Source organism: Malaclemys terrapin, chromosome 12 (genome assembly GCF_027887155.1).
Source record: "Malaclemys terrapin pileata isolate rMalTer1 chromosome 12, rMalTer1.hap1, whole genome shotgun sequence".
In the NCBI taxonomy this organism is placed as follows: Eukaryota; Metazoa; Chordata; order Testudines; family Emydidae; genus Malaclemys; species Malaclemys terrapin.
In genome coordinates this window covers 7906565-7925105 of record NC_071516.1, presented here as the reverse complement: position 1 = coordinate 7925105, position 18541 = coordinate 7906565, and the positions used below count along the sequence as shown (strand labels likewise).

Sequence of the window (18541 nt, the reverse complement as noted above, 5' to 3'; positions counted from 1 at the left end):
TTGCTAAAGCAATATTGGTCAACACAGTAAGATATAACCAGCCCTGAAGAAGAACTCTGTGTAGTTCAAAAACTTGGACCTTCCACCAGCAGAAGTTGGTCCAACAAAAGATAATATCTTACTTACGACCTTGTCTCTCTCACATCCTAACTGTCAGGGTGGTTAAACACTGGAACAAATTGCCTAGGGAGGTTGTGGAATCTCCGTCTCTGGAGATATTTAAGAGTAGGTTAGATAAATGTCTATCAGGGATGGTCTAGACAGTATTTGGTCCTGCCATGCGGGCAGGGGACTGGACTCGATGACCTCTCGAGGTCCCTTCCAGTCCTATAATCTATGAATCTATGAATCTATGAATCGTGGGACCAACACGGCTAAAGCAACACTGCAAACAATAATAATAATAATAGTGACAATTTATGTTTGTTCAGTGCCTTTCTTCCAGAAGGATCCAAATGCACTTCATAAACCATATATAAAAGAATCATGTTGCCCATCCACTGTGTTTCGTTGACTGAAATACAGCTGTCTCAGGACTGAAACTCAATAGAATGCACAACAGCAAAACAGAGAAGCTTGGGAAAGAAAGTGAACACCTTATGCAGCTGAAACTATAGGGATAGCAAAACTGAACTTGTCTTGGAAAAGCACAGATATACTGTATGGCTGCCAACTGTCAAATAAAATTAAGGAAACTCTGTTGCCTGATTCAGGAACTTCCTAATTTGAAACTGTCTAGCTGCAATAAGCCCATGAGAGGAAGGATGTTTTTGTGGCTAAGGCACTTGACTGGGACTGTGCTGGGACTGAGACATTCTGACTATGCCGGCATTCAAGGGGCTGGGCCTGCTAGTCCTATTCCCAGGATGGGAAGGAACCAAAGTACCATCTGGTCCTTTCTCTCTCTCAATCTCTCTCTCTCCTTTTTTTTTTTTAATTAATGTTCACATTCTGCTGACTTTCTGTACTGAGGAAAGTTCAGCTTCGAAGCACTATTGGAAAGTAAGGCCAGTTAGTTGTGTACTGGCTGCTTTTGTTATAAGCAGACGCAATTCACCCTCCTCACGCTGCCCCACATCTATGAGATTAACCCTGATTTAGGAACATAAGTGTCTTTTGGGCCGAGGGGTTACTTGGTTTCCTTTTCACCTTAGTTCTGTGTTCTGCTGAACTTTCATCCTTCTTAAATTATGCGGGGGGGGGGGGGAGGGGGGAAGCGTTGTGATGTGGATTATTTTACACGAGGGACTGAAATGAGACCACAAATTCATTTGGCCAGTCAGGTGGACTTGAGTCCTGGCCTCCAAAGGAAAAAGACTCTTGCTTTCTTCATCAAGTTTTCACACTTAGGGACCACACCTCCTGGGCCACTGGGAAGAGTCCTGGATTAAAGGCTGGATGCGGAAGGTGAAGCAAACATTCCTATATTCCACTCTAGTTAGAATGATGGCAGGCTGCATCTTCTTACTCAAAGACTTCAGGGCTAAAATTTGAGAAGTGCTAAGGGGCCCAGAAGAACTCTGGATAATTCTCAACACTGGGATAACTGAAAGGAAGGATTCTCATTGTCTATATGCCTCATAACCTGTCTGTAATGTGTTTGCAAATACTAAGTGTGATTGGATGGTTTAGGGGTCTTTTAATAGCCAATATGTATTCCACAGTTTCAAGAAAAACCTCAGAAACTGGAAAATGCTGTGTAGAGGAGAGGGGTTTATCAAATAATAGAAATCCTCTTTCATTTGCCGCCATATTATTTTGAGGACAACTATGTCAGAGGTTGGGCTAAGATATCCCAGGGATGATTCTCAGATGATTCAAATGGCTTGAAAGCATTGGCAATAGAGAAGTTGTCTCTGGAATTGGAATTATAGTGTTGCATTCTGTTCTCAGCTGCACTTGTGCAAATTAGGTCCACATACTTTATGGTGGAGTTAGTTTTCAGTGAAGATATACTCCTTTTTTCTCCAGAATACATAATCTGCCTATTTTTCAGATTAAATAGAGTTGTGGCAAATTCTCCTCTTGCTGGGCCAAATTCAAGTGCATTCATTAAGATTTCACAGGGCAGAATTTGGCCCAAATAATCTGAAAAATGACAGTGTGTCCCCTTAAAATAGACAGCGTTTGGATGTGAAACCTTTTATGTTGTATAATTAATTAGATACATGTTGTGCTATAATATTATATATTAGATGTAGCAATTATACTAAGGGTTTAATTATTCTAATGAAAGTGCCTAACTTATTTGTGTAATTCATTTGTTAAGTCTGAACAATGGAATATGTGAGTGGATTTGGCTATGTGTTCTGTATCCCCTGAAAAAATGAGACAGGACATCTCAAGAGATGATCCTGGTGAACAAAAATATTTAATAAGAAATATCTACAGTAAATAAACTCAATACCGGCAGATTGATCTAAAGATAAGGGGGTTTTCCTTTAGATTTTTGCTGTCACATTGATAAAAGGGACACACATTTTTCAGATCTTTGCACACTAACAAATGTATCTCATTCAAAATACATGCAGTGAACCTACAGTAAGTGGAATTAAATTGTACGTCTGTACTGAGGATGGCAATCCAGCGATTTTTTTCTTGTTTGAATTATCTCCTGGGTGGTTGAGCACAATTGTAATTGAAACTATAATGTTTCATCTCTTTTAGGCTATTATTTATCTGAAAAGTTCATCCACTACTGTTCTAAATTCCTTCCAGAAATCATTTTCTTCCACTCATGTTGAATCCATCCTCTCCTGCATCAAAGTGGTCCTTGATTTTGACCTGGCTTAGATTTCTATTGGATGGCAATTCTGACACTTAAGTAAATATAGCATTAACTGGTTTAAAGAAATCTATTATGTGTAACTCTGTACATGATTGAACAGGACTTTCCATGACAAGGATAAATGTAGAGCTCAGTAGTTTTTTTTCCTTCACAGGGGGTTTTGTGTGAATATTTTCTTCAGTTTCAATCCGAGTTTCACTCCCCCAGAGGTTTGCTTTTAGTTTGGGGTTCAAATTAACCCCAAATCACAAAGTGAAACTCAGTCATATCACTGACTTTCACTTGATTTTCCATCAAAACCATGAATTCTGAATGATTTTGATGCAAAACCACCAATCAGCCCCACGTGTTTTGAAATAGGCCCTAATGATCTTTCCAACGAACCTGATCTGATTTCTGGGGTACCTAACAAAATTCCAGACTAGAACCGAATTTAACTGGTTAGTCTGGATCCAGAAATCAAACCCTTCAAATGTCAGATTTTGTCTCAGACCAGGCCACGTGTGAAATTCAGATAGGGATCCAACTTGGATGTCAAATGTTCCCAATGTTCAGGGAATGTTCAGATCTAAGGTTTTTGCTGATGCCCATCGCTACCAGAAATCTAGCATGTGTTTTGCATTTTGAGGGTGTTCAAAGATGATGAAAAAAGAAAAAACTTTTTCAAGAGTATAACATGAATGCCTAGGGCTCCAGGCTGCCACGAAATAAACTCTGCTTAGCTCAGGAAATGTGCAAGTAATGCTCTTTATAACATTCAAAATGCCTTAAGTGTTAGGACACAACCATATCTCAATATCCCAGCCTCACTATTTCCTTGGGGTACAGACATTAACCATAATATGGGGAATACAAGTTCTCGTACATATGGTGATGGCTGAACTGTTATATGTGGGGTTTATCTGTTTCATGTGTTGTGATTCTTGGGGACTTGATCTTTCCCCTACTGAGGCCAATATATCAAGACCCGGACTATCAACCAGAGTGCATGGACATAGATAGGTACCTGCAGAGTGATCAATGCAAACTATATTGCATCTCAGACCATTGTTTTCTGTATATGTCTGGTATTGGTTTTTCCATTACTCAGTTCTCATACACTGTTCCCATGCACTATGCGTATGTCTGCTGTGGCTACCATCCCGGTGTGTGTGTTTGTGTGTATGTATGTGTGTGCATGCATGCATGTGCTGCTGGGCATATGCCCGGGTAGCAAATGGATTGCATGTCACTGGATACTATCCATTTATAAGCAATTTCAAATCTGTTCTCACATAATATTGATAAACAGAAGAAAACAAACTATTTTACTCACCCATGAAATCTGACATTTCCAAAGACAGTATCAGATTACTCTTCCTATGTACTTATAGAAAGCTAGATTGATGGATAGATAGAAGTTTGTTCATGCTGAGCGGTAGCACCTAGTTTCTGAGCTTTCAGACTGAGGCTAGGTCTACGCTACCTGCCTGAATCGACGGGTAGAAATCAATCTCTCGGGGATCGAATTATCGCGTCTCGTCAGGACGCGACAATCGATCCCCGAATCGACGCTCTTACTCCACCAGCGGAGGTGGGAGTAAGCGCCGTCGACGGGGAGCCGCGGAGGTCGATTTTGCCGCCGTCCTCACAGCGGGGTAAGTCGGCTCTGATAGGTCGAATTCAGCTACGCTATTCGCGTAGCTGAATTTGCGTATCTTAAATCGACCCCCCGCTGTAGTGAAGACCTGCCCTGAGACAGGCTGATGCAAACGGGTATATGTTTTCCTTTCAAATACTAAGAAACACAAGAGCTGCACTATGTGTCACAGGATTACTTTTTATTTTTTTTCAAATGGAACAATAATCTTGCAGGGATTGTCCAAAATCCATGCAGAGTCCCCAATGCAGAAGCTTTCAGTGGGAACTTAACATTAGCAGATCTATTTTTACAAAACACGTGTTGCTGGCCAGCTGCCTACATAAAGATGTCTGCAGAATGCCAATTGTTCCTATCAAAAGTGTGGAAAAAACTGTGCTTTTGCAACAACTTTAATGGGAGAAATTAAATGGGCATACTGTGTTGTGTTATGAACGGAAGGCTTCTTTTTGTCCATATCATGTCTCCTCGTGGGGCCCTCCACTCTCTGAAAAGCAGCAGGCTTCAGGATCCAGAGTTAAGCTTGTCTGGGAATATGATGAAAGAATATCAAGAGCACCAGTTAAGCATTTTAGCAGCCAACAGACCTCTCTTAAATCAGTCTTCATAGATAAGCTCAGCTGCATGTGTGCATTTGACAGTATAACTCTGCACTAGGGCTAGAATACCAGGATGTTTCTCTTAAAAGTGGACAAATCTCTTTGACTAACTCCATCCTTCTTCTAACCGGAGCTTTTATTTGTGTCTGGATTGTCATCTGGGGAGAGTGAAGAATCTCCTTCGATTTTGCTTTCGGAGTATTTTGACTTGTGTGAAACTGACAAGCCAGAAAGTGGGAAAGTTAGAGCCAAAGGAGAAGTGAGGGGTCCCAGAAAGAGGGCGGAGAGAAGGAAATCAGAGATCTCTATTGCCTAGAGGAACAGAAAAATCCCCAAGGAAGAAAACAAAAAGAGATTGAAGAGAAATAACAAGGCTAAATAAGATTTAAAGGACATCCTAGGCCAATTTCTAGATGTTGGACTTTCAAAGGATGTTAAAATTCTGCATTTGGATCCTCGCATTGGCACTTGGGTGCCTAAAAAGGGCATTTGTGTGTCCGTCTGAGCAGTGGGATTTTCACATCCCAGTAAGGCTGCCTGCAACAGCACTGTCTCTTCCAGAGTGGTCCCTCATGGCCAGAGTTCTCTTTGCAGCAATCTCCCTCTATTCTTCTTCTTCCGGGCCCTTACAGATTCCCCAGAGCCTTTCTTATACATCCCTCCGGCCTCCACTTGGAGCTGGCTTCATGCCCGCAAACAGTGCCAAACAGTCCCACCAGAAAAGTCCATCACTGCAATCCAAAGGCTCATACACCACCTCTGGCTCTCCTGCCATCTCCATAGAGCTCTTCCCCTGCCACAGCTTGCTCATCACAGGGGTCACTTTTCATAGCTGCCGTTTAGCCTCCTGGCTCTAGCTGCCTGCTCTTGCCAGTGTCTCCCGTGTTCTGAGGGCGAGGGCGGTCTGCGTACTGCCCCTCTCCAGGCTGGCTGGAATAAGGGGAGCCCTGACCCATCCTAAACCACAGGGCTTCCAATCCTGGGCCCTTGAAGAAACAGCATCCTGAGGTTTCCCCTCAGCCAACTCCTAATTCCCTAACTCCTTCTTCTCTTCCATTACCAGGACATTTCCTGGGCCTTTGTTCATTCCAACCCCTGGAGCTGGGTCTTCTGGCCCCCTCTACTCTTTAAAGGTTAATATACCTTGTTACAGGTCCACATTTAAAAACTGGGCTAGCTTAGGGTAACGTGGGCCGTGGATCTAAATGCAAAAGAAAGACCATCAAACACACAAGGAGAGAGATGTTTTGTACGAAAAGGGAGCTGAGGAGAGTGGAGGACGGAGTGCTCGGGTGCGCCTTTGATCAGGAATAAAAGCGTCTGCTTCAAGGCAACGTTATTTCGCTCTAAGGCAACATAGGCCAAATTCATCCCATTGGTGACTCTGCTGGATTCAGTACAGCTACAGGGATAAACCGGGTCTAATACTAGAAAAAGCTCCTCCTTCACCTGCCTGAATTCAGGGTCCTTGTGTTTCCCCTTCAAATCCAAGGACAGCACTAACACCTCTCCCACAGAACAAGGAGTGCGGCGGAACGTCCTGCTCCTAGTGCTTGCCAGTGATGTAATCAGCTCTTGAAGAGGGGACACAGAAATGTGGACTCAGGTCTTGGCAATCACCAAATGTGAAGGAGGAACTAATTTCTCAAACACTGGCCCGAATCCTAAACTCCTAAGCAAGGCCAAACTCCAGATGAAGCCAAAGGGAGTTTGACCTGAGTGAGGACTTTAGGATTTGGCCCACTGTGTTTTAAAGCACACACACACACACAATTTCTTTTTGAAATCCACAATTTTATTCCATTACTGGGACCACGGTGCTGCACTCCCATCCCCTGTCTTTCAACGGTTACTGATTAAAGTCTTTTTTGCTCACCTTAGAGTGCAAGACGAATAACTGTAGCCAAGCTGGTTGCATGTCTCAAAACAAAAACTGAATTTGTAAGTGCTAGGGAATGTCTGCAGTGTGGGAAGGGAGAGGTAATTGACATTCCCTTGGGTAAACCTCTTTAAAAATTCCGGACCTGGTTCCTTTGGATTTATTGTCAGTAGGCATAGAATATGATAATGCTTATTAAAAAAAAAACCCCAAACCAATCAACAACAAAAAACATAAGTTCAACTCCCCAGTGTCTCTGAAGGCTGAGAAAGGCAGAAGACACGGTGACCATGACCTTAGTTTGATCTTCAAACTATTCAGTAAAAAATGCTAGATTAGTGCACAAAGCTAAATGAGAACGCAAAAGGCCAATAAAGGGCTTCTAAATGGTCCTGAAATAAACAAACAGTCTAATTAGTGAGCCCAGGAATCCCTCACACAGAAAGGGCTAAATATGCAAATGAGGTCTAAGAGAGAAGATTAGCATTCTACAAACTAGACGAAGTGCATACGCGCATAGGATAGCGCATTTCTTTATGATCTGACGCTGCCACACGTCTCCCCGAGACTGCAGTAAGGCTCCATTACCTGCGGGGGGGGTGTGCAGTAGTACAGAGCTGATTAACTGCCGACTCCCCTGGGCTTGCCCAGATTTCCAGAGAAGTCATTAATAGAATTTGCGTGGCACCCCACTCCACATAACGTTGAGAGAAGATAGCCTCGAGAGGTATCCTTCCCACTCTCCCAGCACACGCTGTATGTCTATACACACTGCTGCATATATGCTAGAGACACATTATACACACCATAGACTTGATTAACCCCTGCTGTCACAAGAGGACATGCAAGGAATGACACTTTGTTATTTGCCACCATCCTCTTCCTGGCTTCTGTCTGAAATGGGCAGCTTTGGGTTCCAGCCAGGGCCCCACCAGCAGAAGCCAATTGCGGGAAAGTAAATTCCTATCACTTATCCCAGCCCTTCACTGTTGCTGCTGACAACAGGTTAGTCTTTCTGAAAGCAGAACTTATTTCTGGACACAAGTGCTGAGGTTTGGCAAAATATTTTTAACGGTGTCGTATTTAATCCAGGCAATTCAGCTTCAGGGCCCTGTGTTTTTGATTTTACCCTTTGAGAGGCTACAGTGAAGGCTTGGATATTATTTATTCATTTAGATTTACACACACCCTCAAAAAAAAGTATCGTTCTCTGTGTTCTAGATGCCCCAGCCATAACCTAAGACTGCCCCAAAATGAATATCCAAACAAATACTATAATCCAGCAGCAGCAAACCAGCCAACTCAGAATCTCAAATCCCCTTCTTCCAATGGTTCCTCACTCTTACCATTCCTTCCTGTTTCAAATGCCTGGGGAAGAAGACGGCTTTGCAGTGTGACCTGAATGTCATCAGACTGAGGCTATTTTGGACCCCGGGGAGTCATAGGGAGTGAATTGCTTGAGATCTGCCCTTCGTTAATGTGAGTAGATAGATCAAATTAATTAATTCAAATGTTGATGTTATAATGATGGAGCTAAGTTCATTCCCGAAGCCAATGAGGTGACGCCAGGTATGAAATGGTTTACTGTGTTTGAATTCTCTTAGCTGCATGCTTTCTTTCGTATTCAGTCTTCAAAGACTGTCTTGGCTTTCAACCTGTTACCATTGGGGTTAAAACACAGGCAAGTGACTGCTGACTTTTGCTTCTGAGTTTGCCTTGAAACGAGCCCCCCTAACTAAACAGTATGGCAATTTGCCCCTGTGCTGAACTGCAGAATATCTCTGAACAATGACATTGAAGGTCTGCCAGTCTACTGGTAGGTGCTGTTTTGTTTTTATAATGAACAGTTCCCTGGTATTTTTCAATATTTTCCTCTTCCAATCATTCAACCCCTCATTCACATGGGGGAACTCACAAGTGAAACTTTAGGTTTCCATCCTGGCACATTTGTATAGATTTAATGTTTCTAGCATCAGACTGCAGAGCTTTTCAACATCATGGATGCCTACCAGATCTTCAAGAGGGACCTTATGGATTAGACTCCTCATTCCTCTCCAGTATAAATCTTTTTTGGTCCCTAAGTGCCTTTTAAAAAGGCTCTCCCCCCTATGAGGACACCATAAAAATCTACCCTCGTTGTTCTTGTGTCTACAAATGTAGTTAGGTGTTTAAGTGGCTTAAATGCTGATAAAAGCACAAGGAGCTTGATGAATCTGAATAGCTAATTTTTCAGGAAGTGATCCAGGTCTTGCTTATGGCAATGTGTACTTTGCTGACTGATTGGAACACGGTGTTAAATCTGTTGAAGTGAGGAAGGATAGCACTTAAGAACATCAGGTGCAATCTGGCTAATAGACTCTCAAACTGTGCCAGTATCTTCTGCACCTTCTTGTCTCTTTCATCCTTCCTGGATCTAAACTAAGGGGCTTGAGCAACCCACTGCTCCAAAGTTCTAAATTTGGTGCATGCCTCCAGTTATAAGTGGTTTTGTATTGCTGAGATCATGGGTTATGTTTGGGGGAGCATTAATACTGCTGATCCCCAGTGATATTTCAGAGCGACTGCTTTGCACTGCAGCTGAAATACCAAGAGGCTACCACAATATCATGTCTGTGAATCAGAGGTATTTTTCCATGTATCAGAAGCACAAATATAACCGTGGTAGCCTCCACGTAGCCTGATCCCCACGATCTTCTACATGACACAATATGCTATTGACCAGGGTCATCCAACCACTGGCCCCTTTAAGGCTCAGAACTCCTGGAGGATGGATGGAGGAGGACAATAAACCATGGGAATAAATCGTGCCCTGTTTTCCTCCCACAACCCCCAGAAGGCTTCTTCTCATAGAAGACACAGAAGGCATGGGACCAATGCAATATTCTGCTGTGTGCATGTGTGCACACGTGCACGGTGGGGAATGAAGATCCTGCTCCAGGGACCTGTACTTCCTGCATTTCAGTGAGCACAGCTCCAGGAGGGCTCTGTGCACCCCAGTGCAAAGGGTGGTTTTGGAAGCAGGGTGAGATGGGCAGGATAATGGATCCATGGCTGTGCGTATCCACCAGGAAACCATTTGTCCTGTGGAAGGGGGGGTGTAGGGAGGGAGACACGGCAACCAAGAGGGCTACTGCAGCAGGTCAATTCACTCCCTCCTCAGAAATTGCACTAAAGAATCTCTCAGAACGTCTATTTATTTATTTATTTCTGTAAACATAAAGGGCCTGAGTTGGCAGCGATGGCACCCATGCAGCTCCAGCTGAAATCAAGGGGAGATTTATGTAATGCAGAGGCTGCAGAGTTGGGCTCAATGCAGGATGCAGTTTGTCTCTGCACTGTTGACCTTTGTACCACTTTGCAGTCTGCAAAGGAACACAACATTCTGTGGGCCCGTGGCATAAAACAACCTGCAGTGCTGAAAGGTACCTTCCAATTGAAATACCCAGGAACACCTTCCTCCGCTCCAAAACATGGTACCGTTCTGTGGTCCTACAGATGCCACGTATATGGGTGCCTAGGCCCCAACCTCTAGCTGACCGAGTAGCGAATGTGGAAATGCATCTGGGTGCCTGTCCTTATGTCCAACATATGCTCACACATGATTCCTAACCTAAAGTCGACAATATAATTCTGTCACATCTGACATTGAGTTGTACAGTGATCCTGGCTGGCCAATTGCTGTCATTTAAGTTCTGTGTCCAGCTTCCATTCTGATTTATACTTTTGTTTTTATCCCATTTTTCTGACTCGTTTTGGTAGGGTGGACAAAATGTTCTCACTCCAGACAGATGACAGTTTGCCGATAAGAGGTGCAACTTATCACAAACAGCTTTGTGCTCTATTTTTCCCTCAAATGCTTAGCCTGTTGGAACAGCTTTAAAGTCTAAGATGATATTGTGGGTCTTCCCCTTGAAGTGTTTTCCTTCCTCTCTTTCATACTTTATGGCTTCAAGAATCAGTCCTTTTAAAACAAAACACTTCAATCTTTTTCCAATTCTCTCATGAATATTTTGCCTTAAATTAACTTTAAAAAAAAAACAACTTTCTTTTGCATATGGAAATAAAATAAAAGCCCTAGATAAGTGACCTTTTGAAAGTTTGATGTTCCTTGAATCTAACTTCAGAAATCATTTGTCACAGGTACAGATACCTGCAATCAGAACTACCTGTTAAATCTTTCTTCAAGCAATTATATGATAATTTGAGCAGTATTCTCAGTTGTAGCTCAGGTTCTTTAGTTTTCTCATATCAAATACGTGAGGAAAAAAAGAAATCCTCAAACTTGTTCTGGTTTGAAAATCCCCTTCTTTCTCTCTCTCTGTAAAGAAAGAATAAGGGAAGACAGACTCAAAGAGAAGTGGAGAAATGAGAGAGGAAACAACAGTACAACTTGCTCTGGAGATGAGCCCAGTAGGTTAACAGGACATTATAGAGTTGGTTTTAGCTCAGCAAAACAGGACATTCAATTAGTGTTGGATGAATCATTTGTAATTAATAATTTAGGCCAATTAGATTTGGGCCTCTTTAAAAGTTTCAACCTTATTCAATGAGTTTCACCTCCTTTTCTGTTTGTGAATTCTCTGCAAGCACAGTGCGAAATCCTCCAATGTATTCATTGTTCTAAATTGTTTGCTGACTACTTTAGCAAATAATTCTTAGTCTGCAGATTGTTTGTGCATTGTGAATAGTCATTATTAGAAATTCACATTGTTTCAATTGCTTCCATGACTCACATGATATGGCTTCTTTCCCCCGACTGGACAATTTGCTGTATGTAACTAATCTCAATTTCAAATTGCTTTTTCAAGCGTAAACTTTGAAATCCACAATTCAAAAATTCACTGTTATCAGTTAATTGTGCAATTCAGAATTTGCTTTGAATGTATATTTACATCCTCATTGTAGTAAATCATGTATGCTCAAACGTTCACGGAAAGGGTTGCAACAGAATCAAATTGCCATTCAAATTGGATTGAATATTCATTAATAGAGTGTTGCATTGTTCACCTGGCTCTGCACTCAATAAGCAATTCTTCACTTTTTATATTACAGCACAATAGTGTTCCTTGGTCCATAGGAGCAGGTTACTAGAAAGGAAAGGAAAGGAAAAAAAGGCCAGTTTTGTGTTCTTGCTGTAAAATACGGGTAGACAGCTCCAGTGACACACATTTTCTGGACAGCTGCGGAACTAGAATCAACCAAACTTTCCCATATCAAAGTGACTTGTTTATATGGTTTATATTATTACTGAAGCTTTATTTGTCTGATCCAGTCTTCTTGCCTCCCTCAAGGGACCCCCAACCTCTCCACACCCCACATTCCTTCTGCTGCATTAAGGCGGTTGAGGAGGAAAATATTTGGGCTCTGGAAGTAGGAAGCGTAAGTTGGGATTTTCAAAGGAACCTAAGGGAGCTAGGCATCTAGTTCCCATTGAAATTCCTTGAAAAACCACATCTATGAGCTTCCGGCAATCTTTCCTAATAGCACTCCTATGGCAGCTGAGGAACATTTTTGCTAGCCTTAGCCATTTGCAAGCCTGGCTAATCAGAGATTTACAGGACATACCAACCTATGTTGGTGGTACACCTCTACCCCGATATAACGTGACCCAATATAACACGAATTCGGATATAATGCAGTAAAGCAGTGCTCTGGGGGGCGGGGTTGCACACTCCAGTGGATCAAAGCAAGTTCGATATAACGTAGTTTCACCTATAATGCGGTAAGATTTTTTGGCTCCCGAGGACAGCGCTATATCGAGGTAGAGGTGTACTAGAATGAAAGCAAGATTGAAAACATGAGGCCCTCACATGACCTAGACTTTGGTTTGTAGCCTATCCTGGAAAAGGATGGGGAGAGCTCAAATTCCTATGACTCTTGGCCAGTCTCCTCCCTCACCTTCACACACAAAACAGGGCTCCTGTAAGCTCTTGAACACCTTTTATGTTGCCTGTGCTATTTTTCAAGGTGACAAAATACTGGCAGGTTGCTTTTTATCATGAAGGAATAAAATGAGTGGAAATGTTGACTGCTTTGAATCTAATATATTTGGATCTGAACAATCTCAGACAGTATCATTATCAAACCATTGTTGCCCCATCCCAAACAACGACATAGTCCAAACCCAAGGACCCAAACTTCTGCATTGGCAACAGTAGCTGGGAGACAACTGGTGGCTGCAATTCCACTCGCTTCAGTGCACAGGATTGTACCTGCTTTTCTGCAGTCCTGAATTTGGCCCTGTGGTTTTTGTTTGTTTTATTAAAGAGGTTAGCCAGATCATCTCAAGGTCCTTTCCAGGGTTGGAATTCAGCAATAAGCATATACTATTACTTTCAGAAATACATACATAGACTACAATTGTATAGTAAGAAATTCCTGCTTTGAAGAGGGATGGTAAAAAGAGAAGCCATACAACTCTATTATAGTGCAGTGTGTGTGTGTGTGTGTGTGTGTGTGTGTGTGTGTTCGTTCACAGGGTTAATTTAATTCAGAGGTTCAGGGGCACTGTTCCTAGATGCCACCAAAAAAATGTCTGCATCTAAGCAATGCTAACCTTTCCCCCAAATCCTTTTAAACCTGACCTTGGCCTTTGCTGTTTCCACGCGCAGTGTCCCAATGGGCACAGTGCAGCTGCACACAACCTCTGTAGCCAGATACTTAGCCTTCAGATTCACTCCTCAACAAACATCCGCAAACAGTTTGCAAGGTCAAACTCCACAGCAGCACAAAGGAGCCTTCGGGGAAGCCTAAAACGAAGGAAGGGTGAAATACAAGTCGAAACGCACATACTGCAAACAAAGGTGCCTCTTTTACACAAGACTTGGTTATAACCCTGAAAGAGGACAAATGGCAACTATTGTCTTTATAGGCTTAATTTTCTCCTGACCCTGGGAAAGCACAGCCCAGGCAATTTCTGCATGCTGGCTACATGGTTCCGCAGTGAAATGGTGCAGCTAAGCTGTGGGAGCAGCCTGCATCCACTGGAATAGATTCTTTGTGCAGCTTCATACATCATGTGCATCAGATATGATTTCAAAACTATATCAAAGGATTGGCTTTCCTGTGCCTTTCCAGGTCCCAGTGTGCACTGAGGCAATTGAACAAGACACACTCACTTTTTTATGATCGAGTTATCCCAGTTTCGGTAAATAAATGTCTGCATCTGTACTTTTCACTTCTGTCTGAGGGGAGATATTGCATTCCCCAGGCTTTCAATTTTTCATGCTCCTTTGGGGAGTGTATGTGTGTGTGGGGGGGATGTATCTGAAAAAAGGAAAGACTAAGAGTTGAAAGAACAAAAGACAGAGAGAAAAACTTCTGTCAGCATTCCCCCACCCCCCGCTTTTATCATAAACCAGTTAAATATTTTTATTTCTCTTACTCCATTTTTCTTCTGCTTTAACAAAATAAATGGTGTGAGTTTAGGGACCGATTGAACAAAGCAGTTGGGCATATGTGAAGATTGGTGTGTCTGTCATCTTCCTGCTCCCTGTTCTTCTTTCAGTAGGCGGTATGTCTTGCTGTTGTCCTCACATGCCTTACCCTGCAGCCCACAAGATTGCACCTCAAGTATCAAAAATGCTTCCAGGCCCTCACTTAACATCCCCTGCTTGTACACGATAGAATGCCTGGAGTCTTGCATGGATATACTTGTTGAAACTCACATATTTTCTAGTTACATCAAGGCTTCAAGCAATAGGCTTCAAGGATGACAAAGGGGTGCGATGGAAAAGGTTCATCAGCATAGACAATTTGGTCCTCACAGGTCAGCTGAGGAACGGATAGAATGGGGTTTCTCCAGTATTTTCATAAGGTATAGTCTGAATATCATATAAAGCATAACTTCATGCAAGAGGGAGAGGTGTATCTCGATGTTCCTCCAGTATGCAAGCAACATGCTTCTTTGGAGTCCCATGCAGTCTCTGCACTATCCCGTTTCCTTAGGTATGGACACAGCAGACTTGTAATGTACTGTATCAATAATTGTCAGAAAGCCTTCAAACTCTCCTGATAGAAAAGGTATCCCATTATCTGAAACAAGGCTCTCTGCTAGGCCAAACATAGAAAATAAAGTGATTAGGCGAGAAATGAGCTCCTTTGAGCTGCCTTGTGAAATTATGAGTGCAAAGGGGTAACAGTCAACAATCAAGGTGCCAGTTGTACCCAGCTGCAATTCTCTGCTATGGGCTGTCTATGACTACCAGTTTCAAAGGGGCCAGAGGAACAGTAGTTCTATGCATTGTGCAGGCTAAGCATGACGTCATATGATGCTCAATGTCTTAGTGCAGCCCTGGCCACCAAGCAAAACTAGGCAGAAATTCCTCCATCTTTGTAACTTCTAAATGAACTTCATAAGCCACATCCAGGACTGCTTGTTGCATTGCTGCTGGAATTAGCACCCATGCTCCTCTGCATAAGATACATCGAGAAGCACGTCTTCACTCGGAATTCAGAACACATTTTGTAGAATGTAAATGATGTTTACTTAAGGACTGGGTTGGGCCAACCCACGTGTACAGCATGTATCACCTTGCTCAATCCAACATCCTGAGAAGTCTGCCCTAAGTCAACTGGCATATCTTTCAGTAAAAAGCATATAGTGTACTCTGCCATTTCTGCATACAAGGGTGCCTATGTCTTGAAAGAGCATGGGCAAGTAAATTACCCTGACAGGTGTTTGGGTGACTTGTTCTTCAAAATCTCCAGTGATGAGGATTCCACAGCCTCCTTGGGAAGCCTGTTCCAGAGCTTAACCATGTTTATAATAAGACAGATTTTCCTAATATCTAACCTAAATCTCCCTTTCTGCAGATTAAGCCCATTGCTTCTTGTCCTACCTTCACTGGAGACTGAGAACAATTAATCACCATTTTCTTTATAACAGCCCTTAACATAGGTGAAGACTTTCAGGCCCGCCCCTCAATCTTCTCTTCTCAAGTCTAAACATGCCCTGTTTTTAAAAAGTCTTTCCTCATAAAGGGTTTAGAAATCCAGAACTATCATGTTTGTTGCTCTCCTTCCACTAGTCCACCTCTTTCCTGAAGTGTGGCACCCAGCTGACAAAGCTGTTTCAACAAGAGGACCCCGAAGAATGCCTGCGCATCATCATATATAAAGAAACTCTGGACCCATCAGCCTCCCCACGGTTGCAAGGCTGTGACTGCCACTCCTGAGAGGGGTAAGCACAGTAGCGCTAACAACCATCAGCTCAGTTTAATGGAGGACTCTCAAGTAGTTCAGGCTCTTGATCAAATGAGCCAGGGAAAGACAAGGGTCTGTGTAATGGACATTAGGGATGGATGAACTAGTTCTTATTAAAAAAACAGTGAAGCGCATAGCTGGGACCAGTTTCATATTGCAGAGGAAGATGGGGGTCCTGTGGGATATGGTATGGGAGCTCTCCGATGATTCTGAGCCACAAGGTGCAATAGGCTGCACTATATATTGTCAGAGGAACTTATCATTCTTGTATTTAGAGAAAAACAAAACAGCCGGGCTCATTTTAGGAAGAAAAAAAATCTGAAAAAGGCACAAAATAGGCAATTTTAGGTACCTGTTATAGGTAGTTTTCAGATGACATCACATACAGTGGAGATATTTTTTTAAAAAGGAATAGATATAAAAATGTGATATGGTCCCTTTAATGAATTAGGTGTTTTATCACCCATGCAATGGGCCAAATTTTGCAGTGGTTAAATGCAGCTTGAATGTAAACTGGTCTCGAATGGCCTAATCCAAAGCCCGTTGAAGTCAATAGAACTCTTGCTGTTTACTCCAGTGGATCAGACCCATGATGGACATACTATAGATGGGGCTGGTGGTTACACGCACGGCTTTGGCATTCAGTGAGTGGGCAAAAGGAATGTTATTGACATATCAAGGGGCTTGATCCTGCCCCCACTGAAATAAATGGCCAAGCTCCCACTGATGTCAGTGATGCAGGGGTAGATCCCAAGAGGTGGTGGGTGGGACACCGGAAAAGCAATCCAAAGGAAGGTGCAATTAACTCAGTCTATGAAGCCACAACATACACACCTGCTCAGGGGAAGCACTGGCAGTAGCAGCATGATGCATGGCCGCCATATAGAATGCTGCACTGGGAGGAAATGGATCCGCATTCACGTTGCACTCCCCATCAGTACCCAGCCCAAGCCAGGGGAGACGAATGATCCAACCAGCGGAAGAACTTTGGGTGATGAATCCTGGTCTCGTGCCCCCTGAGGCACATTGCGCATAACTAAGATGAAGGGAGGAAATATCACAAAGGATTGCAAACTAACCCCTCTTACACATGGCAAGTAGGAGAAAAGGAAAAACACTGAAAATGATTAGCATAGCATGTGGTTCAATGTTTATGGTGCAGACCCTGCTCATTTACTCTAGTGTAAATGGAATTACTCCAGTGCCATTACTCCAATATCTTCCTGCAGATATTTTCAGCTATTCACATGGAATCACATAGGGATGTAAAGTAAGAGCATATTTTCCATAACCTCCCCTGAAAAGTGTGGGGATTGGGCAAAGACATATGGTTAAAGCTCCTCCGAAGTTGCTGTGCTTAACATTCCCTCTTCCCCTTAAAAATAAAATAAAATAAAATCTGTTCCTCCATTTCTCATTGGAAGACAGCAGCATCCCATAAAACGTTGGCTGCTCCTGAGGGATGAGATGAAGATTTCTCCTGCTAATTATAAAAATGCCAGGCAAAAAACGGCCCAATATGATTTCTTACATTAAACAAATTTTATAGCAGTGAAGACTTTTAGTGGCACTATTTGCAGTTCTGGCCTTTTGCCAGCCTGCTGTCATTAAATCTGTCGATTTTAAGTATCAGCTGCATTTATTCAAAGGGAATATAAATAAGACTCTGAAGCCTATTAAAGCAGCCTCCCTGCTTGGGCTGCTTTTCAAGATGGTGGACTGATGGCCATCATGAGTGTTTGTTGAGAACTTTCCCATATTCCCCAATTAGTGCTGAGCACAAGTAACTCAGCACCTCCCAGGACAGGGCACAGAGTCACTCCAGATTTACACAGAGAACAGAATTGACTCCACTTTCTTTTACTTGGCTATAGGTTTATTATTGAAATTGCCAGTATTTTCACATTGAGCGAAAGCTCACCTTAAATTGAAAATAAATGGCATTTATTTAAGTCCCTACTGGTACTTGAGCAAATGGTTGGATCCTGCCATACTTTAACCTTTGGCTGTCTGCAATGGTAAAAAGAGTGGAGGAAAAAAACCAAACCTGAATATTATATAAGACAAGGAGATGCTTTAATGTAAAAAGATGACATAAGTCACCATTCATGAGACATTTATATGCCATTAGTCACACTTTCTCAAGACTGTGACCTTTCTGTGTGAAGAACTTGGATGTGCCTAATTAGAGAATCCCAGACCCATGCTATACAAATGTCCCACACCGCAGAGAAGTGTGCGTAGGTCAACAAAGGCAGAATCTTCCAGGAATATGACAATACAGGGTTGTGTCAGTAGGGTAGGCCCGATGAAAAATTGTCAGCCGTAGAAATACATGGTTAATGACTCATGATTCAGAAATGAATAGGAAGCAGGAATTACATTGAAAGTCAACTCATGTATTTTTTTTTTTAAAACTTGAAACCCAAGTT

General features: G+C 42.6%; 1 long non-coding RNA gene across 5 annotated transcripts in view; it reads left to right on the top strand.

The window, feature by feature from the left end:
- Positions 1-18541, top strand: part of LOC128846356 (uncharacterized) — an 83991-nt gene that overhangs the window by 38068 nt on the left and 27382 nt on the right. For 3 of the 5 annotated variants that reach the window (XR_008446771.1, XR_008446769.1, XR_008446768.1), the window contains exon 2: positions 15935-16086. The exons of 1 other annotated variant lie outside the window; for it this stretch is intronic. This is a non-coding gene — a long non-coding RNA (uncharacterized LOC128846356). Of the gene's footprint in view, positions 1-1260; positions 8385-15934; positions 16087-18541 lie in introns of those variants that run through there. One more of the 5 variants, XR_008446770.1, reaches the window with a different exon arrangement.